General features: G+C 45.4%; 1 pseudogene; it reads right to left on the minus strand.

Annotated features, from left to right (window-relative positions):
• Positions 1-2,737: 2,737 nt before the first annotated feature.
• Positions 2,738-22,562, minus strand: part of LOC129328021 (zinc finger protein 208-like) — a 255,638-nt pseudogene continuing 235,813 nt past the window's right edge.

Here is a 22,562-nt window from a genome sequence, read left to right on the forward strand (position 1 = left end):
CTCCCACCAGGAGTTGCCCCCTGTGCTGGGAACCCACTGAGTTCCACCACCTCTTTTCCCAGAAAGAAATCCCTGGTAGAAGGGCGTTGCTGGCACTTGATACCATATAACAATGGAAGATAAATGAGGGAATGAACCTGTGATGATATAACTGGTGTTGTTAGATCCAGTGATTGTGCAGTCAGAGTAAAAATGGGGACAGAGTTGACATTTTGTTTTATTGCAAGGTCTGGCCCCAGAGTTCACATCAGTGTTGGGAAGTACATTATTATGAATGAGAGGTTGTATAAGGTTAGGGGGCTGTCTGGGGTAAGAAAGGTCTGCCTTCCTAATGCTTGTTTGAGACGAGTATTATTGTCCAGCATAGGTTTCAAGTCACTGATGATGTGCTGAACTGGTTTGAACTGAGAGCTGTATGCCGTCACCAGTGGTGTGCTGTCATTGTTCCGTTTGCTCCTGTCTTGTAGCAGGTTATCCCTTGGTATCCTTCTGGCTTTTTCAGTCTGTTTCCTTAGTACATCAGGTGAACCCTGTAGTCCCAAGAATGTTTGTTCTAGAAGCTGCAGATGACCATTGGTCAGAGGGATTGGAACAGATGGAGGTGTAACATAGAGCTTGGCCATAGACAATAGAATATTTGGTGTGTTTGGAACGGTGACTGGAGGCATGTAGATATGTTTGCCCATCAGTAGGTTTATAGTATAAGGTGGTTCTTAAGCATCCGTCATGTAGTTGTAGAAAATGTACTTCCTGTGTTCCTGTGTTGGAACACTACGCAAGTTGATGGTGGGGTGGAAGTTGCTGACGGCCCGGTGAAATTCCTCTAGTGGTTCTTTCTCATGAGTCCAGATGACGAAAATGTTGTTGCTGATTTTCATTTCCTTTCATGCTGGGTCAGAGTCAATCTAAAGGTTAAAACAAGAATGCTCAAAGTTGTAGGGATGCAGCTAGCGAGGAGGGTTCCTGAGGTCACTTCCTGTCCGGACTCCCAGACTTCCCACAACTGCTGTGTCAGCTACACACACCAGCTTTTGCATTTCATGGAAGGGGAGTTCCAGGACTGCTGCAGGGGAAAGAAATACCAGATGTGGGGGCAGGAGGGAGTGAAGTGGAGAGAAAAGGCAAAAGCTGACCCAAATCAGAACCCAAAAACAAAACACAATCCACATAATGCCTTTTATTAGGACCAACCAAAATAACACAAAACAGCATACCAGTTTTCAGGTTCAACAGAACTCTTCAACAGGCAGAACTTTAAAAAACAGAAAGGGGCAGAGCAGTCCATGACCTTAAGGCCTGTTCTTACCAGCATGCCCAAGTTTGGTGGTTGTGGATTTTCCGGGCTGTATAGCCATGGTCTTGGCATTGTAGTTCCTGATGTTTCGCCAGCAGCTGTGACTGGCATCTTCAGAGGTGTAGCCCCAAAAGACAGAGATCTCTCAGTGTCACAGTGCGGAGAAGATGTTGGCAGGTAATTTTTATCTACTCGGGAAGGTGGGTTTGGGCTGAGTCATCCTGTAAGAGTTTCCCAGGGTGTGGAATGCTAATGGAGGGAGGCTTCACTGTATCCTGAGGTTCTTTTGCATATGCCTGAGTTTAATGTTGTCGGGCTTGTAGATACACAGGGGTGCCTTGGTGTCTCAGGCTGCACCCCGGTTTCTGTGAGTGATAAAAAATGGGTGTTTCTCCACTGAAATGACAAAGGCGAGTAATTATCTTTGCATCCCTGAAAACAAGCAAGAGCCTCTCCCGCTCCTCTGCCTTCTTCCCCACAGAGATGTGGGACAGCATGAGGCAGCCCCCCCCCAGTATTGCCCCCCTTTCTGGGGGAGGGGGTGCCAGGAGAAACAGCATATGAACCCCTGAAGCTGCTTTATACCAAGTCAGACCATCTGTCCATCAAGGCCAGCCTTGTCTACTCAGACTGGCAGCAGCTCTCCAGGGTCTCAAGCAGAGGGATTCCACATGACCTACGACTTGACTTTTTCAAACTGGAGATCGAACCTGGGAACTTCTGCATGCTGAGTAGATGCTCTACCGCTCTACCCACAGATGGAAGTCAGCCGCCAGCTGCTGCTCCATGTGGTCTTGCAATTGACCTGGACAGCAAGACTTGTCATGCTATCTGGAAGCTGGTGGAGGCTTGCCCCTGAAAGCATCCTGCAATTTCGCTGCTTCACCGTTACTGAGGCAAAAGCAGGAAGGGTTGCAGAAGAGACGGTGGCCCTCCCTGAGGCATAGGGGACACGGGAGAGGGTTGCACACCTGCACCAACATGATGCCTTAGGCACACTTTGTCAGGGGGCCTGTAAATGCCGCCACCTGCCCTGGGGATGTACACTGCGGCAAAAAAAAAAATCTTCCCTTTCCAAAGACACGGGTGCAGTCTTAACTACCAGGGCGGAGACCCTGCAGTTGTGATGAGCACCTAAATGAAACATCAAAGAACCCTGCATACCGCCAAACAATTCTTAAGGGTGACTTGGAAACAGCAAGAAGAATTCCTTTCGCCTCATTGAGAAACCTCTAGCTTTTTCCCTCTACACTACAAACTGAAGATGTAACGGGTCGGTTGCCCGTGTCTAAAACCAAGCTTCAACTTGCCAGGAGAAAGATGGATCTCTCTCCGGGGAAGCCGAAAGCAGTTAGTCTTTAGACCTGTCAAACAGATAAGTTCTTTGAACCAGCTGTTTATCAGTACATTTATTTATATAGGGTTCAATATTGCTTTGCAACTCCTTATCAAACACACAGACACCAATCTAGAGTTTATTTCACTTTATTGAAAATACACCCTAGTTTTTTAATGAAGCAAGCAATCAAAATATAAATGGCTATTAATATGAATCCTATAACAACAGAACATAGAAAGGCAATAAGAAATAAGTTCACTAACATTTCTCAATAAATCCTAAGTTTACATTGCTCAAAGTTTCTATGAAATACATAGGTAGAAATAGTTTCTCACCTAGATTCTCTCAAGAGATTTCTTCCATCAGTACCCTGCCTATTCTTTCTGTGTTTGCAATGATATACCTAATCATATGCAAATATTTAGGGTCTATTCACATGATAGCACAAACAAATATTGATTGGTTTGACACTTCACTGAATATTCATAATTTCATAGTACAGCCTTCCAATTAGTTAAAAAAATTATGTCATAGTCTGATCTGCAAGAGAATACTATAAATCTATGACAAGTGTCAAGAAAAGTTAAGTTGGGCGATCACCATTGGTTGAATCTCTGATAGAGGAACATCAATCTCGGTAGAGTCCACTATTTTAATTAATTGTCAAAGGATGAAAGCACACCTGCTGAATTACCTTACACATAGAAAGAATACACTGAAAGTTCATGCAAAGTTTAAAAGTTCATCTAGAGAGTACAGAAGCTAGGCCTAGCATTGTTCAGTATTGATTATTGGCATATGATTTTAATCTATATTGGCATAACAAAGAGACACACATCTTTTCTTCCTAGGGAAAGTTTTCCTGTACTCCTAACACAGGAGCACACACGACATGCAGCCCAGCAGGCCCCTCTGACTGGTCCCAGCAGAGAAACTTCCGGGGCTGGTAGATCAAGATGGGTAGCTGTGTTAGTCTCTCTGTAGCAGTAGAAAAGAGCAAGAGTCCAGGGGCACCTCTAAGTCTAACAAAATTGGTGGTAGGGTATGAGCTTTCGTGAGTCACAGCTCTCTTCTTCAGCTTCCTGGGCTGGGAAATCAGAATGCTAAGTACCACCCAGGACTCCAGGAGAGATGCCGCGGATCCCTGTGTCCTGGGAAACAACGGGCTGATTCTCAGCGAAGTTCTGGGGGTGGGCGAGTGGGTGAGGAGATAAGAAGCGGTCAGCATTTTGATTCATTCCCCCAAATTTCAACATCTTGCTTTACATTCCCAAGTTCTCAGGGGGCAATTCTGTCCCAACAGCAGCAGGCAGAACACTGCCTCTCTGGCCCTCCCAGGACGGTTAATTTCTCTGTTGCATCCCGGAGGCTTGCGACTGAAATACAACCGAGAAATGCCTCAACTCAAACCGCTACTAGCCCATAATGGAGCCAAGTAACATTACAGGTCGGCCCACTTTGCTCCATTATGGCCCACAAAGCTCTTGAGAGGTGTGCACACCTGCTTTCAACGTATCAGTGGTCTCTTTAACCTTTCCTAGCTCCGTCAGATGTTCTTTTGAGAGGGAGGAGAGGTCACAATCGTAGGAAATCTCCTGTATTTTCTAGAGTTAGTGAACGATACTTAGTGGAAGACATTTCTTGAATTTTAAAAAATCATACCGTCCTTCAATATTTGTATGATAAAGAATCTCTCGATACATTCTACCCACTCAGGTGGAGGCTACAAAAGAGCTTTGCAATGCACATAGAAAAACAGAAACAATTCTCAGTAGCCCGTCTGCTATCAGCAGTTTCACATGCACGTTTACAGACAGACGTGGGGAAATTGCCAAAGGACTCCTAACAACTCTCTCTTTCATGAATGAACTAAGATCTCTTGCACTGACTCTGGCTCATCACGAGGAAACAAAGAACATGAAACACAATAATGGCATGAAGATCACATCTGCAAAAATGTTGGAACTGACCCAGGACATCACAGATGCTTTGCAATATGTTATGTCACATACATCAGTGCTCACAGTTGCTGAGAGCCAAGGTATTCATCATACACAAAAAGACAGATGCATGATCAATAGGTGATTCACATGCCAGGCCAGATAATCATTCCAACTGCTTTTTCTTTCCTGCATTCACTCTCTCTATTACAATGAACCTTCAGTACCACGAGGATTTGGGAAGGGGGTAACATTTTGAGAGTTTATAGAGATAATCCTACAAGGGTACTTTGTCATTTGTTTACTGATCAAATCAACTGAAATAAATGGCTCTGGTTCTTGAGAAGTTCTTTCCACACTGCAGACATGGCTAGGATTCAAAAGATTTACCACTGTGTGAATTCTTTGATGTACAATGAGGTACTTCCTACAAATGAAGCTTGGTCATCATTGTGATCAAATGAACTGTTGCTCCCCTGTATAGTTTCTGGGACAATGAGAAATGATTGGCCTGTGATTGAAGCTGTTTCCACACTTGGAGAATTAATACAGTTCTTGCCTGTGTGAGTTCTTCGATGCTTAGAAAGGCTTGTGCTATGGCTAAAGCTCTTTCCACACTCGGAACACTGAAACGGCTTTTCCCCTGTATGAATTCTTTGATGGGAAGTAAGCTGTGAGCGCTGATGGAAGCCCTTTCCACACTCAAAGCATGTATATGGTTTCTCCCCTGTGTGGATTCGTTTATGTGAATTAAGGCTAGTGCTCTGAGTAAAGCTCTTTCCACACTCTGAGCAGGTATACGGTTTCTCCCCTGTGTGAATTCTTGTATGTGAAATAAGGCTCGTGTTGTGACTAAAGCTTTTCCCACATTCTGTGCATGTGTAAGGTTTCTCCCCTGTGTGGACTCTTTGATGGATACTGAGGTGTATTCTATAACTGAAGCCCTTTCCACACTCAGGGCATGTATACGGTTTCTCCTCGGTGTGGATTCTCTGATGCATTGAAAGGCAGGTGCTTTGACAGAAACTCCTTCCACACTCAGAACATTCAAATGAGTTCATCCCCATTGGTATTTTTTGATTGGAAAGAAGACTTGTGATATCATTTAAACTCTTCCCACACTCTGAACATTTATATGGTATCTCCCCAGCACGGATTCTTTCGGGGAAAGTTAGACATGTGCTTTGACTGAAGTTCTTTCCACCCGCTGATTTCTCCCCTGTGTGAATTCTTTCATGTCTAAGAAGGTGAGTGCTCCGACTGAAGCTTTTTCCACACACTGAGCATTGATACGGTACCTCCCCGGTGTGGATTGCTTCATGGTAAGTTAGGTTTGTGCTTTGACTGAAGCTTTTCCCACACACTGAGCATTTGTACGGTTTCTCTCCTGTGTGGATTCTTTCATGTCTCACAAGATGTGCGCTCTGACCAAAGCGCTTTCCACACACTGAACACTGGTACAGTTTCTCCCCTGTGTGGATTATTTGATGCTTGTTAAGATGGGACTTCTGACTGTAGCTCTTTCCACACAGTGAGCATTGGTACGGTTTCTCCCCTGTGTGGATTCTATGATGATACTTAAGGTTTCCTCTCTGACTGAAGCCCTTTCCACATTCTGAGCATTTATATGGTTTCTCCAAAGCGTGGTTACTCTGATGTCTTAAAAGGTTTGTGCCAAGATTGATGCACTTTCTGTGCTTCATGCCGTCATATAATTTCTTCTCCTGGTTTCTACTAAGGTTTGATTCATCAGCTAAGGTTTTCGCACTTAGAGAAAGTGTACTCAATCTGTCTAACTCATGAGTCCCTTCTTGGACTGGGATTTCATGAAACCCATTCCTTGAGGACATACAGACTTCCTTCCACCACTCCTGCATTTCTTCAAGTTCCCTTCTTCTTTGCTGCTTCTCCTCTTTCTCATTCTTCTTTCCATCACCTGCAGGAATAAAGAGAGAAAATTTAGCATAGCAAATTTCAATCTTTTATTTTTCTTTTTGCACCATTTTCACATAAATTGTAACCAGGGGTCATTTCGTAGAAAAAGAGCTGGAGGAACTCGTTAGCATAACTCATTAGCATATGCCACGCCCCTCAACAGCATCAGAAGTGTGTCATTAGCATAATTGATTTGCGTATGGCACACCCCCTGACATCACCTATCCCGGCTGTTTTGGACCCAATTCTGGCCATTCAGGGCCAAAATTGGCCCAAAATGACAAAAAGGGGCTGAAAATGGCCAAGAAGGGCCCCCAAATGGTCAGGATCAGGCCACTGCTGAGCGCGAGAGTGATCCACCACCCGTCAGAGGCCGTTTCAGCCCCAATCCAGGCCGAAATGGGCCCAAAATGGCTGAGTCAGGTGGGCGGGACCACCTGTCATGTGACCTCTTTGGGGAACTGCCGGAACTGCATTCCTGCGCATTCCCTCTCAAAATGAGCCCTGCTTGTAACCATTATTATAATATATATAGCCCCAAAACAACAATCTCCATATTTCTAATTGAAAGTGCCATTCTAGATTGAATTCCCTGTGGCACGATATTCAGCAATTGAGCGAGAAACCTTACAAGGGAGAAGAGGGTTTATTTCTCATTTTTCTTGCCATTTGGGGGTTCCCTTGCTGGAAGGATACTGTCTAGGACTCCCAGAGGAAGAAAAGATAGCTATGCAAACTGCTTTACGATAAGGTAGACCTAAGCTTCAAGAGATGAATTACACGAAGACACACATGTGAAGAGAGTCGCAATGTTAGCCGAGAAGCTGAGTTTTAAAAGAGATCGGCTTTGCCAATTTCCCCTCTCTACAGAGCCAGGGAGGTTGCTACTCAAAGGGTTTGTTAATTTCCTCTTAGCCTCCGGAAGGCTCTGTCAGTTTCACCTCCCCTTCTAGGAGGTGAAGAGGAAATAAGCAACCCCCCCCCCCAACACTCATATTTGCAGGCTCTGTAGAGAGCGGAAATTGACAGTGTCTTCTGATCTCTTTTAAAACTCAGCTTCCCAGCTAATACTGCGACTCCCTTCACGTGTGTATCTTCGTGTAATTCATCTCTTGTAGCTTAGTTTGTAGAAGGGATTACTTAAGCGGACGCAGCTTACCTTTCAAGTAAATGAGATGGAGGTAGCGTGACATGATGGGGAAGTAATGTGCGATCATATTTTTTGAGCCTGTAGGCACTTTTGGAATGTTGAGAAGGTGGGGAACCCCACCCCAGAATGGCCGCTGCAGGAAACAGAGCCAAACCCCAAACAGCTGCTACAGAAGGCAGGATCAACCTATCCCATACCTCTCTCTCCTCTTTGCGGAACAACTGCATTTTAACCACACTGAATGCAGGAAGCTGCTTTATTCAGAGTCCAGCCTTTGGTCTGTCGAGGTCAATGTTATCCGGAGTTTAGTTGGAAGCATTTATTTATTGAAAATATTTATCAGCTGCCTTTCCACCAAAAAGAAGCTCAAGCATAGCACGGCCACAGAGTGGACGGAAGTATGGAGAAGGCGAGAGTGGCCTTCTGCTCCTGAACACTTCTCCCCCCCCCCCTTACGTAACAGCCCAGCTCCCTGGACTCTGGCACTAGAACAAAACTCCCTTCTCTGCTTTGCCAAAGAAACTCATGGTAATACTTAGCCAGGGGAACCACAAAGGGGAACCACAAAGCAGCTGAGGGAAGCCAGCATGCTTCTTGATCCTTCTTATCCTCCAACGGCTATGGCTGCTATCCCCACTAGAGGTTGCCATAAGTCAGCTATGACTTGACGGCACTCTCCACCATCATGGCTGCTATTGCAGCCATGGAAGTCCCTTTCATTTGAATGAGGGCCGCCAATAACGAGCTTTTCATGCATCAAGTCCCTCGTTCAGTAATGGCATTCCCAGTGAATGGATCTCAAATTGTAGAACTGGGAAATTCTGGACAGTGAACTTTGAGTAAAAGCAGACAATAGAGAGGGAAGACAGATTCATAGAAAGGGCTCAGCATTATATAAATAGCCTATAAATATCCCATAAATAATGACTCATCATTATAACCTGCCGGTGATAAGAAACCCCATTCAGGTTTGTTTGTTTTCAAATGAGCAATCCTACAAGTATAAAGTGAGTGACATTCAGCGAAAATATAGAATCACAGGGTTGGAAGGAACCTCTAGGGTCATCTAGTCAAAATCCCTGCACAATGCGGGAAATTCACAACTACCTTCCCCCGCCCTCCACGTACACACACCCAGCGACCCTTACTCCGTGCCCAGAAGACGGCAAAACACCGACAGGACCCCTAACCAAACTGGCTTGGGGAAAACTGCTACCTGACCCCAGTTGAATTTCATTTTATTTATTTTAGCCCAGTTTTCCAGCCTGTCAAGATCATTCTGTATCCTGGATATCTACTAGAACACACTGTCACGAATATGGCCAGGAATATAGGGGAACAGTTGTGGGTCTTGACCATAAAGATCATGGAGGACGTGTTGGTAGGCCAGAAACAAAGCTGGCCTAGTTTCTCAGTTAAACCTGTCGAAGAGAGGCTCAAAATAGAATAGACTTGGAGAGGGGTGAAAACCAAGGCGTAACACAATAATATGAACTAACAGTTTTTATATATTTCCAGAAAATATTCAAGCATATATAACTTGGTATGGTGTTTGAATTTATAGGAGAATTAGTTAGTCAAGAATGCATGCCCTTATCACATGGGACAGCTAGCTTTTGTTGGAAGATAATTTTTAAAATCTATCAGTATAAGAGTCTGAGTTGATTAGAAGTGTCTTCTTAGAAGTGATTAGAAGTGTTCTTGCTTCTGACCTGCTTATTTTTGGGTAAGATACTCTTATGGACTTATATAATTGCTTTCCTTTAATTATCTGTTAGAATAATGGATAGCATAATTTTCTTTTAGTCAATATTAAAGATGCAAATAGTTATTTTTGCAGTAACAGGATAGAATGGAAGCAAAGATTCTTTCATGCTTGTGTACGAAACCCATAATGAACCAAAAATGTTATTGAGGTTTATCTTTGGCCAGGAATTAAATTATCTGATATAGGATGGCTAAGTAGAATCTGAGCGCTTCACAAGTGCGCACCTATATCTGAATTAGGCCCAAGCAGAGTCATCCAAAATAATACATTTATCATATACCGCATCCAGAGGAGGTTTTCTGTGAATGGAAGGGTGGATTTTTGCTTGTTCTCCTTCCCATTGCAGCCCTCTGATCCAAGCTACAGATTCCCACCCCAAAACTGTGACATTACCTGCTGATCTCTCTCCGTCTTCAGAGTGCATGACAAATGGACCATCTCCTTTTTCCACCCAAGAGGTGAGGTCAAGTCTAGGGACCCCAAATCCTATGTTACAGGAGAGAATAAAGAAAAAAATAACTAGTTATTTCTGAAGCTTCTGCCTACAAGAAATGTTCAAGGGTTCCAAACCAGCCTGTCTGATCCCCCAGAGACTCATTAGGGCAAAGGGGCAGCAGGATGTTCTCGTTGGTGCATAGATACATGTGTGTGGGGGAGCCCTGCAAGTATCAATGCTGCTTTCCTTGTACAGACAGAGTATAAGGTCAGCCATGGAGCATCTCAATCACAGCCCAACCACTGATGTCTCCTGTGCCACCTCTCCAGAGCCCTGATGCAGAACGGCACGTATGGTTTCAGGGAAGCAGTCACGGAACCGAGGGTGACCTTACCCAGAGAGGACAAAATCCTCCCAGTCTGCTCCATGACTTCCCTGTGCAGAGCCCTCTGGCCGTGGTCCAGCAAAGCCCACTCTTCCTCCGAGAAATCCACAGCCACGTCCTGGAAGGAAGTCATCAAGCCCTGAAACAAGAAGGACTCGATCAAAGAGGAAGTGGAGATCTGGTTAGGAGGCCTCTTGTGAGAACCCAAGCTTCATCAGTGGCTTTCAAAGCTTTCCCTGTGGGCAGGTTTGAGGGAAGCAAAGGGGAACGGAGCATTCCTCCAGCCCCAGGAAAACATGCAGGCGCGGAGGCACCAAAGGTGTCCACAGGCCATCTCCAAAACGATCCCTACCTGGTCTGATAGCCCTGAGGCACCACAAACACGAGAAGGCCCGGCCAGTGTCTCTCCACTTCCTGTGAGGGAAACAAAGGAGGTGGGAAGATGTTTGAACCTGTTAGTTTCCTGGCCCAATTCCACAGCTGTTTCTTACTTCTCAAACCCTGAACGCACTTACTGAGCCAGACCCTCCATCCGTCACAGCCAGTATTGTCTGCTCAGGCTGGCAGCTGCCCTCTGGGGCCTCAGGTAGAGGCCTTTCACATACCCTGCTGCCAGATTCTTGGAGATGCCGGGGATTTAATGGCCTGGGATTCGGGTCTCTGAAAGGACACTTTCTGTCTTATTGTAAAATCTTCTCCAGTCAGTAGCCCTATTCACAGGTTAACAGTTAACGCAATGTGAGTACAGAGCAAGCCTGATTTTTCTATCTGAGCTTTGAGTAATTTTCATGTTACCTTCAACGTATGTACCGCTGAACATGTGATTGAAATCCCATATTGGTCCAGGTTCTGGTCTCCAGTTTCATTTGAAAATGTATGTATGCACATGCAGAATGTATGCGCTTTCACTATAACGTGAACACAGCTACGATAAGGCAGTTTTCATGTGTTCTTGTTATCAAGTAGAAATAAGCCCCGTTAATCTTTACCCTGGTTCTCCTCCTCTCTGCTCCCTGTGAACTTCTGCCTGGCGTTTGAAGGCGCTTGCTCAGCCTCCGGAAAATCCGTGCCTTCTTGTGAGGGCTCCCACACCTGAAACGACAGGACGGAGGGATTAGAAAAAGGAATTTTGCAGGCAAAAGCCATGGGAGGGATGTGTGGAAGAGAAGCTGGGATTTCTTTTCCTTGAATAAGGGATATTTCTAAGATGAGTTCCAAAACAAGCTGTCCACATGGGGAAGGGGACGTTTAGGATACCCTTCCCACCGTTCTAAGCCCTCCGAATCTAATGGGATGAGATGCTCCCACCTGCTCTTCCCGCTTCACCTTCTCTGCCTGGCTCAGGAGGAAGCCTTCTGCCAGGGCCACCGCCTGGGAACTGGTCTCTGGCCCGCATTCTCCAACCCAGCTCTGCATCTCCGGGGGCAGGATGGCCAGGAGTTGCTCCAAGACCACCAGGTCCAGGATCTCCTTCTTGCTGTGTCTTTCTGGCCTCAGCCACTGGCAGCAAAGATCATAAAGCTGGCTATAAACTTTTCGAGGCCCCTCGGCCTCCACGTAGCAGAACCGCCGGAAGAGCTGAAGCTGTACATCTGAGCGGATGATACCTTCTCTGGATATTTCTTGCACTCTTCTTCCCCTGCTTTCCCAGTCCCTCACAGTCTGGATGGCATCAAGGCCAGCCGAGCCTTGCTCTTTCATCTCCGATCTTACCTCCGAGCACAGCCTGAAAAAAACTCTTTGTTCTACTGCCAATTTCTTTCTCCGGGCAAGCAGTATCTGAATATGGGGGCAGGAACTAAGAAGAAGGACACGTTGAATTTCAAAGGATTCCCAACTGATGACGAGAAGTTCTCCCTGCAAGAAAGACGAATAACAAGAACTGAAGAGGAGCTAGACTGTTGGTTTAAGTGCATGTACGTGTTGAGAAGAAAGTTCCTCCTCCTTAGAGGTTTGAGTGATATCCTAGAGCAACTTCCATGCATTTCTCAGCAACCACAGTAGCCAAGTAGCCAAGTTAAGTTGTCCTGAAGGGCGGTATATAAATTGAATGTTGTTGTTGTTGTTATTATTATTACTTATTAAAAGCCTCAAAACTAGATTAGGCAGTTGGAATGTTTGGTGTTTAATAAGAATATTTATTTTTGAAACCTAGTGGAAAGGAGAAAAGGTGGGGCAAAGCCGTCTCCGGACGTAAGCAACTGAGGGAAATCAGGAAATAGAGCGTCACGGTTAAGCGGTTCTATGCATCTGACAGGACCTAGAGGCCAACAAATTTAAAAAAGAAAAATAAGGAAAGAAATTTTAAAAGGCAACTAAAGGAGAAAATGTTGTAATAGAGACTTTAATTGCCCTCATATTGACTGGGTAAATGAACCTTTGTATCTTAACCAAAACGTGTAACGACACTTTAAATGACTGCCTTTGATCATGTCATTCCCGTCATGGAGTTGACTAGAAGGAAGGCAACTCGGTGTGAGACGTGGTTGGGAATCAGTTGAGAAGGGGGGCTACAGTGCTGTTAACTGAACCGTTTACTGGCCACAAAGGCCCACACAGAGCATTTGATTTCAGAAGAGAAAACTTCTCGAAAATGAGGAAGAAGGAACAAAGGAGTTCATACAGGACACTTAGAAGCTATTTAAACCCACAATAATTAAAAGCTGACACAGAGAATGCCAATGTGGTGAACAAGAATGAAACCCACCTTCTATTGATGGTGAAGAGTGCCATCAAGCCATAGCTGATGGGGTTATCAAGGCAAGAGACTAACATTAGGGACAACCAAATAGACACGTAACATTGTGCAAGCTTTTGAGAGCAACAAAACTCTTCATCAGGCCGACTGTTGCAAAATCTACATCACACAGAAAAGAGGAGGAGCAAATTTTTCAGGCTGTGATTTGAAGCTCCTTCCCTGTGTGGTAAACAGACAAAGAAACCTAACAGACCAGATGCGAGATCTTGCTTAAAAGAGGAGAAAGAGGAAGGCGCACAACTGCCAATAAGGCAAGCAAAAAGAGAAAATTATTTTTATTGAATTGATTGACTCCCCACTTCTACCCCCAACGGCCCTCGAATGTATTTGTGCACTTCATGTATTTATAGTCCACCTTTCTGAATGAGACTCGAGGCGTTTTGCAACAGTGTTTCCCCCTCCGACATTTTCCCTCGCAATAACCACCCTGCGAAGTAGCATCGGCTGAGAGAGGGAGTGATGGCCCAAGGCCACCCAGCAAGCTCCCACGGCAGAGGCGGGATTCGAACCTGCTTCTCCCAGATCCTAGTTTGGTACTCTGACTAAGAGTCCTCCCCGCTTATCTAAAACCAAAGGGAACGGTGCGGATCTCGGTCCCCCGTGGGCTGAACTCTTGGCTTTGCAGAGAGGCGCATCGGAAGGGGCTGGGGGCGAGGGGGACCCGCGAAAGGGTCTGGGAAATAGTGGCACGCGAAGCTCCTCCCTTGGGGTTTGCTCTCCCAGCCCCCACCGAGCCCCCCCCTCCCTGCCTGTTGTCTCCATTCATTGCAACCCCCCTCCAGCCCTTGGACTCTGCCGCCCCCGCCCCCCCCAATCCCCTTGCATTTCCCACTCACCAGATCCCCGAAGGGAAAAGGGGGAGACGCTGACGGGGCTGCACCTGGGAAAATCCGAGGCCGCGTTCCCACGGGGAGTGAGTGGGGGGAGCCTGGGGGGGAAATGACCTCACCAGCCCGCCTCCCTCTCTAGCAGTCGGGAGTCACTCCTTTTAACCCTTAGGTTAATTCTCTGCCAGAAGCAAAAGAAGTCGGTGCTCTTTCTCGATTTAAGCCAAATGCAACCGAATCTCTCTGGCAACTTGCATAACAATAACAACAGCAGCAACAACAGTTTGCTTATAGACAGTACTTCTGGGCAGAGTAGTGAACAAAGTCAGGCTTGTTATTATATCCCCAACACAGCTCCACAGCGATGCCCACACATATGCCATACGTGGCAGGAGTGGGAGTCGAACTGACAGAGCGCTGATTCGGCACCCAGTCACCTAACCACTCCGCTTTAGCATAGCCTAAGGGCATTTATTGCGGGCATGAGCTTTAGCGAGCCAGAGTTCACCTCTCCAGATGTGTACTGGAGGGAAATCATTTTACACACATCTTTAGGAAAGTTTTAGGCCACACACACACACAAACACAGGAAACTGCCGTATATCAGGCCTTCAGGGTTAGTATTGTCCGGCAGTGGCTCTCCAGGGTCTCGGGCAGAGGTCTGTCACATCCAGGGCTTTTTTTCTGGGAAAAGAGGTGGTGGAACTCGGTGGGTTGCCCTCAGAGAAAATGGTCACATGGCCGGTGGCCCCGCCCCCCTGATCTCCAGACAGAGGGGAGTTGAGATTGCCCTCCTCAACTCCCCTCTGTCTGGAGATCAGGGGGCAGGGCCACTAGCCATGTGACCATTTTCAAGAGGTTCCGGAACGCCGTTCCCCGCGTTCCCCCTGAAAAAAAGCCCTGGTCACATCACCTACCACATGGTCCGTTGAACTGGAGGTGCCGGGGATTGAACCTGGGACTTTTTGCAGGAGCTTTTCCACTGAGCCACAACCCCTGCCCAAGGAACCAACATTTTTCTTAGAGCGCTGAAGGCGCCTTCAAAGCGGTGCCAGGGCTTACACTCATCCCAGTTCTGCTGCAAGAAAAACACTGCATAGAGCAGACACTTTTTTTGCTAAACTTTAGGGACGAGATCAAGAGGCGATGGAACTCATTGGAGGTTGCCCTTCTAGGACCAGGCTCCTCCTGTATCCATTTGGCTGAAACAGCAGCCGGCCATTGATTGAACAGCAGGGTCTCTGTCTCGGTGTTGCTGAGGCATCCGTGCATTCAATGAAATGGACTCCTTCACCTAGAAAGCTTCAAGGTGGGCGGGCATATTCTGTTCCTGTAACTCATACCTGGCTGTTGGCCACCTGGCCACTAATTTTGGGACTAGTGGAAGTTCTCTTTGCAGTAGTCCAACCGGGATGCCCTCCATGTGAATTATTGTTGTTGTTATTGTTATTAGATTTATAGTCTGCTCTCCCCACAAGTGGGCTCATAACTATGGTGAAGCCTGAGCTAGAATTAGAGGTACTACGGAAGCAGGGCTGCCAACCTACAGGAAAGTTGTGGAGATTTCCTGGAGTTACAACCAATCCCCAGATTATAAAGATCAGTTCCCCTGAAGAAAATGGCTGATTTGGGAGATGAATTATATAGCATTATACACCTCCGATGTCTTTCTCCAGGTTCCACTTCCAATTCTCCAGAAATTTCCCAACCTGGAGCTGGTATCCCTACATTAAAAAAGACCCTGAAACCAAGCAGCAGAGAATGTGGAGGTTCGGGGGACCTGCACCTGAGAATGTGCAGAGAACTGGCATGGTGTAGAGGCTGAGAGACTGAAATCTCACCTCAGCCACAAAGTGTGAGGAAGGAAATCCTAGCCTACCTTGCAGGACTGTTGCAATGATTCTGTAGTTAATGCACGGCTTGACAAATCCCAGGCACGATCTCAGCCATGGCACCTAGAAATCTCATCGTGGCACCTGGTATTAGAAAATATTGTCACAAAAATGCAAACGCCCAAAGGCTGAAAAACGGGTCTCACTCCTACATTTTGAGTCTGGCTTCTAAAAGCAAGGAAATTCTTTCAAGGCCTGAGTTAATGTATACCACATCTCTTTGAAGCCCAACCGTTTCCCAAGAAAGCCAAGAATTTCTTCTAGTAGAAGTATTTTTCCTAGTCTTGTAGGAGCTGGTGAGAGAGGGGAGTGGTCAAGGGCAGATAAGATGGGCCTTTGGGGGTTGATTAGGAGGGGATGGTTTAAGCTTCCCCAGTAGACAAACCTTCTTTCCCACTCTTGCTGCTTTTGAGGAGAGGGTCTTGTGGGCACCTCCAGGGTCTGGAGCCATGAGGCAGGCAGCCTGCTCAAGAGGAAGGCTTTGCCCTCAGCTCTGTTCTCCATTGGAGTCTGTCATCAGAACAACTGCCCTTTCTGGTGGCCACCAAGATGGGGCGCACACACCCAGCCACTAACAAGGCCAAGAGGTTGGACTAGATGACCCTGGGGGGTCCCTTCCAACTCTGTGATTCTATGCTTTTGAGAAGCATTAATTATTTTACGAAGTACATTTTGATCTGAAAAGCAGGATAAAAACATTTGAATAAATGCATTATGTAAAAGGCAAGCAAGTCTTGTAGATTCCAGATTTTGTAGGTGGAAGGGAAGAGAGTTGGGAGAGATGGTTGAAGGGCTTCTTCGTTTCTCTGAGGGATGAGGCAGGGGGGTCAGCAGCTCACATCAAGCAGCTTTGATCCAAGCAGCTTTGCCGCTCCAGAGAGATCACCAGCTAGGTAGCACTTTTGTGTGCCTGTAGGAAGAATCACCTTGGTAGAAATTAAACCCCCCCCTCCTTTTTATGTACATCTGCGTGGCTTCAAAAACCTCCCCCTCTTGGCTTCCAAAATGGCTCCCCTCCTCTTTTATCCTGAAGACCTCCAAGAAGCTCCCATCATCTTCCTTGCAAGTTGATCAACAGAAAAGAGAGCTAGCATGACGTAGTGGTTAGAGTGATAGAGTAGGATCTGGGAGGCCCAGGTTCGAATCCCCACTCTTCTACGAAAGCTCACTGGGTGACCTTGGGCCAGTCACACCCTCTCAGCCTAGCCCACCTCACAAGGTTGTTGTGAGGATAAAGTGGAAGAGAGCAGAATAATGTGAGCTGCTTCAGATACACATTGGAAAAAGGTGGGGTGTATATGAATTAAATGAATAAATAAACAACAACAACAACAAAGAACAAGAACATAAACAAGTTTCAAAGCAAAAAGACCATCTCTGAAACACCCATGTGTCCTTCCGGTCCTGGCCCCATTCTTTTTGCCTGGTGAGAAAATTCCATGTTCCTGGCTCAAGGCTGCCATTATTTACAAGACATTGGCCATTCCTGATCTCCCCATCGCAATCGCCCCCCGCCCAGGAAATCACCCGCCAAATCCCAGGTGAGATACAGCATTAGGATCCCTCCAAGTCTGGGGAAGCTCTCACCAGTCCCGGCAGGAATCCAGCAACAGTATTCATGGGGAGGGTGGAATTTGGAGCTCCGAAGCTCTGAAATTTGGAGAGGAGATCAGGGATATAAAACCAACTACACACACCCCAAGAAGGTTCTCCTGCCTCCCTACTGAGACATGAGCCGTTTCTGGAGGGATCAGAACGCAACATTTTGACTGGCATGCCTCCACCCTGCGGCCCCATTTCTGCATCGCATCCCAAGGGCTTGTAACTGAAACACACGTGACAGAGACATTTCCCATAGCATCAGAAGTCTACCTCTCAGCTCAGGTAACAGCTAAGAGTTAGGATTTCATTCTCCCCATGCCTGGGGAAACATCTCGATCTATTACAGGGCCATAATGGAAGAAAGTGAGGCTTCAAGTTCCAGGAAAGATCCTTAATTTATTGGTTTATTTAGGCTATTTATGTATTTGCATTATTTATAGTCCAGCTTTCTCACTGAAACTCCAGGCAGATTACACCATGCAAGTCAACATGATCAATGATCAGGATATCCAACGAGGCAATAAGGTTTGGATTTCAGAAATCTGAAAACAGAGCTGAGCATAGTATGAGCATAACTGCTTGAATTATGCACCTCTGCTTTACTGTATCAGTTGCCCAAGTCCTTACCTTTCCCTACTCTATCAGATACACTTTTGGGAGAACAGCAGGGTTTAAGTTCAATGGCAACTTCAAAACCAACAAGATTTTCAGAGTATAAGCTTTCAAGAGGCAAAGCTTCCTTCTTCAGATATCCAGAGGAGTTAGCCGTGTTAGTCTGTAGCAGCAAAATAGAAGAGTCCAGTAGCACACCTTGAAGACTAACCAACTTTACTGTAGCATAAGCTTTCGAGAATCACAGTTCTCTTCGTCAGATGCATCTGACGAAGAGAACTGTGATTCTCTAAAGCTTATGCTACAGTAAAGTTGGTTAGTCTTAAAGGCGCTACCAGACTCTTTTCTATTTTGCTTCTTCAGATAGCTTCAATTTGTGAAAGCTTATATCTTGAAAATCTTGTCGGTCTCAAAGGTGCCACTGGACTAAAATCCTGCTGTCTCACTGCAGTCCAACATGAACCTGAAACGTTTGAGACAGAAAGACATTATTTGAAGAAATAAACATAACTACATTTATATGATAAGAGAATTTCTTGACATATTTCACATGCTCTGGTGTCAACTACAAACAGCGGAGGGGAAGATGCGATTAAGGCATAAAAGCAGAAAAAGTTGTCAGCAACCGGTCTGTCCCCACCAGCATAACATGAATATTTGTAGACAGACAGACATGTGCCAGAGGTCTCCGCTCCAGCACTCTCTCTTTCAATAAGGAAATTAATCTCTGTTGCTAATCACTACAGCTCATATCATGGAAATAAGAGTATGAAACACAACGTCATGAAGATGTCACCTACAACAGCACAGAAAGCTGGAACGGATTCAGTCAGCCATTTTCTTTGCAATGGCAGCTATATCACAGGGACTGATGTCTGCCTGTGGTGGTTAAATGGATATGCGATCTGTAAACTATTCAAAAAGCCAGGCAAGAGGTTAATTCCCAAAGTACTTTCTTCTCCACACTCCCTCATCCTCTCTGTAGTTTATACATGTAGGAAGGTTTCTTTTTCAGCAGCATTTTGAGAATTATACAGATTCTCCAAGGATGGATTTTTATTTCATTACTGATGTTTGATTAACCTGAAATCCTCTATTCAAAATATTTTTAGGCTTTCCTCCGGGAATCAGTCCATTGGAAAGAAAGACTCTCGTCCCTTAGAATTCTTTTCAAATAGCAGGCATTTCCAGTATTTAAAAGGGCTTACCATTGTGTGGATTCTTTGATATGCACTGATGTATTTCCTATACCCAAAGCTTCTCCCACACCCTGAGTAAGTGTAGGATTTCTTTCCTGTGTGGATTCTGTGATAAGAAAAGAGCAACCTACAAGTGATGCTGTTGATGCATTTGGAACATGGATATTTTTCCCCCTCAGGTGTGTTCTTCGATGTTTTGAAAGGCTTGTGGGGTGACTGAAGCTCTTCCCACATTCTGTACACGTATAAGGTTTCTCCCCCGTGTGGATTCTTTGGTGGGAAGTAAGTTGCATGCGGCAACGGAAATCCTTTCCACATTCTGAGCACGTATATGGTTTTTCCCCTGTGTGGATTCTTCTGTGTGAAGTAAGGCTTGTGCTTTGAGTGAAGGTCTTTCCACACTCTGAGCACTGATACGGTTTCTCTCCTGTGTGGATCCTTGTATGTGAAGTCAGGCTAGTGCTGTGACTGAAGCTTTTCCCACACAGTGTGCACGTGTAAGGTTTCTCCCCTGTGTGGACTCTTTGATGGACAGTAAGGTGTATTCTGTAACTGAAGCCCTTTCCACACTCGGAGCATGTGTATGGTTTCTCCCCAGAGTGGATTCTCTGATGCACAGAAAGGCAGGTGCTGTGGCAGAAGCTCCTTCCACACACAGAGCATGAAAATGACTTCATTCCTGTGTGTATTTTTTGGTGAAAAATAAGATTTGCAAAGTCACTGAAGCTCTTCCCACACTCTGAGCATTCATACGGTGTCTCCCCAGCATGGTTTCTTTGATGGAAAATTGGATCTGAGCTTCGACTGAAGTTCTTTCCACACACAGAGCATTTATATGGTTTCTCTGCAGTATGGATTCTTGCATGTCTCATAAGATGCGCACTTTGACCGAAATTCTTTCCACAGACTGTACATTTGTATGGTTTCACACCAGTGTGGATTATTTGATGTGTAATCAGATGTGTGTTTCGAATGAAACTCTTTCCACACACTGAACATTTGTACGGTTTCTTTCCAGTGTGGATGATTCGATGGGAAGTGAGGGCTGAGCTATGACTAAAGCTCTTTCCACACTCCAGGCATTTATATAGTTTCTCCCCTGTGTGGATTATTTGATGCTTATTAAGTTGGAACTTCTGACTGTAGCTCTTACCACAGTCTGAACATTTATATGGCTTGTTTCCTGTGTGGTTCGTTTGGTGCCTTGAAAGGCTTGTAATGTACCTGAAATTTTTGCCACACTCCGAACATTTATATGGTTTCTCCCCTGTGTGAACTCTTTGATGATATTTAAGGTTTCCTCTCCGACTGAAGCCCTTCCCACATTCTGAGCATTTATACAATTTCTCCACAGTCCTTTCATGTCTTGAAAAGGCTGGGCTGGGACTGATGATCTTTTCACACTCCGTGTCTTTATCTAATTTCTTCCCTGTGTGATTGCCTTGATCTGTGCTACGATCTAATTCCTTTGTTAGGATTTTCACACTCAGAGGACTCTTATTCCATTTGTCTTCTCCGACCAGAATTTCATTAAATCCACTCCTTGTGGACATACAGACTTCCTTCCACCACTCCTGCATTTCTTCAAGTTCCCTTCTTCTTTGCCTTCTTTGCAGTTTGTCCTCTTTCTCACTTTCCTTTCCATCACCTGCAGGAATAAAGAAAGAAATCTTACAACAGAGAAGTGGAGTCTCAGATCAGGGAATGAACCCACGCCCCTGATTTTGCAAATAACAGACAAGAGTGAAGACGCAGGTACTGCAATGGCTGTAAATATTCCGCCTCCAGTTTGTGTCCTCAATCTCTACTCCAATTGGCCCATGACCAGCCATTAAAAAATTTATTTATTAGTGCAAAACAAGAAAAAAATGCTAGTTACCAAAACACTATTAGCAAATCTATACATAGTCATCTATAAAAGGTTTACAAATATCTAAAAACAAGTCCATATGCAATTGTCTCCGATATGTGATACATTCAAATGTGGATAGGTTTATAAAGTCCTCAAGCCAATGAATTATGGGAAGTGGGCTTTTGACTTTCCAGTGCTGTGATATAAGTCCTTTAGCAACTGTAAGGGCACGGAGGGTCTATTTCCATTGACCATTGGTTAGATTCCAAGACACAGGCAAATAGTTTAACATGGTGTTAACATCCTCAATAATAATGAGTATTCTAATACAAAATTAATATGAGTAATGACTTCCTTCTTGTCTTGTAACACCTCACCCACCTTTCGGCTAGGATTATAAAGGCTCAGGGATTTCCATTCCTACTTATATCTAAAGAAGGGAGCTCTGACTCTCGAAAGCTTACACTCTGAAAATCTTGTTGGTCTCTGAGGTGCCACTGGACTCATATCCTGCTGTTGTACTGAAGACCAACACGGCCACCCACCTAAACTAGCCATCTTGAAGAAATCTTGCCTTCAACCAAACAGTTGTTCATGAGAATGTCAGGTGAGCCTCAACTGGAGAAAGCATGGCTGCCAGAAAAAAAGTTTTAAAAATTGGTTGGGAGAAAGGTAGGAGCAGAAAACTAGAACCTCCACTTCTATAAAGAACAAACAGGACAGAGTGAATGCAGATGTCTAGAGGTACGATCAAAAGCACTGCACAGATGCCCCCCCCCCAACATAAATGACTCGTTATAAACCTCTTTCACAGGTAACAAGAATTCCCCCATGAGGTTTTTCAAGTAAGCAATCTTACAAGTATCAAGTGATAATCAACCTCTTTTTATGTTTAGCAATATGCCAGATCAAGGGGAGAATTTCTGTGGATGGAGTGGATTTTTGCCCATCCCACCCCCTCCAATAGCAGACCTCTGACTCCACCCTGACATTACTCCAGAGGCAAAAGACTGCAGTGTATGAGATGGATGGGAGATAAGGGAAAGAAACTGAATTTCATCTAGTAATTTCCAGATCCAAGCTAAAGATTGGTCAGGTCTAGGAACTGCAAATCCTATGTTACAGGCAGGGCTTTTTTTCAGCTGGAACGCGGTGGAATGGAGTTCCGGCACCTCTTGAAAATAGTCACATGGCTGGTGGCCCCGCCCCCTGATCGCCAGACAGAGGGGAGTTTAGATTGCCCTCCACACCTCTGTGCGGAGGGCAATCTAAACTCCCTTCTGTCTGGCGATCAGGGGGCGGGGCCACCGGCCATGTGACCATTTTCACCAAGGGCAATTTAAACTTTAAAGAACTCCCCCCTTATTCCAGCTGACCCAAAACGACATCATTGTACGGTCCTGAGTTCCACCACTGAGTTCCACCACCCCTTTTCCCAGAAAAAAAGCTCTGGTTACAGGAGAGAAAAAATAACTGAAACCTCTGCCTGCAAGAATTCTTCAAGGATTCCAATCCAACCTGTCTGAATCCCCGGACTCAGGAGGGCAAAGGGACGGCCGGATGTTCTCATTCT

Source organism: Eublepharis macularius, chromosome 4 (genome assembly GCF_028583425.1).
Source record: "Eublepharis macularius isolate TG4126 chromosome 4, MPM_Emac_v1.0, whole genome shotgun sequence".
NCBI classification, from domain to species: Eukaryota; Metazoa; Chordata; class Lepidosauria; order Squamata; family Eublepharidae; genus Eublepharis; species Eublepharis macularius.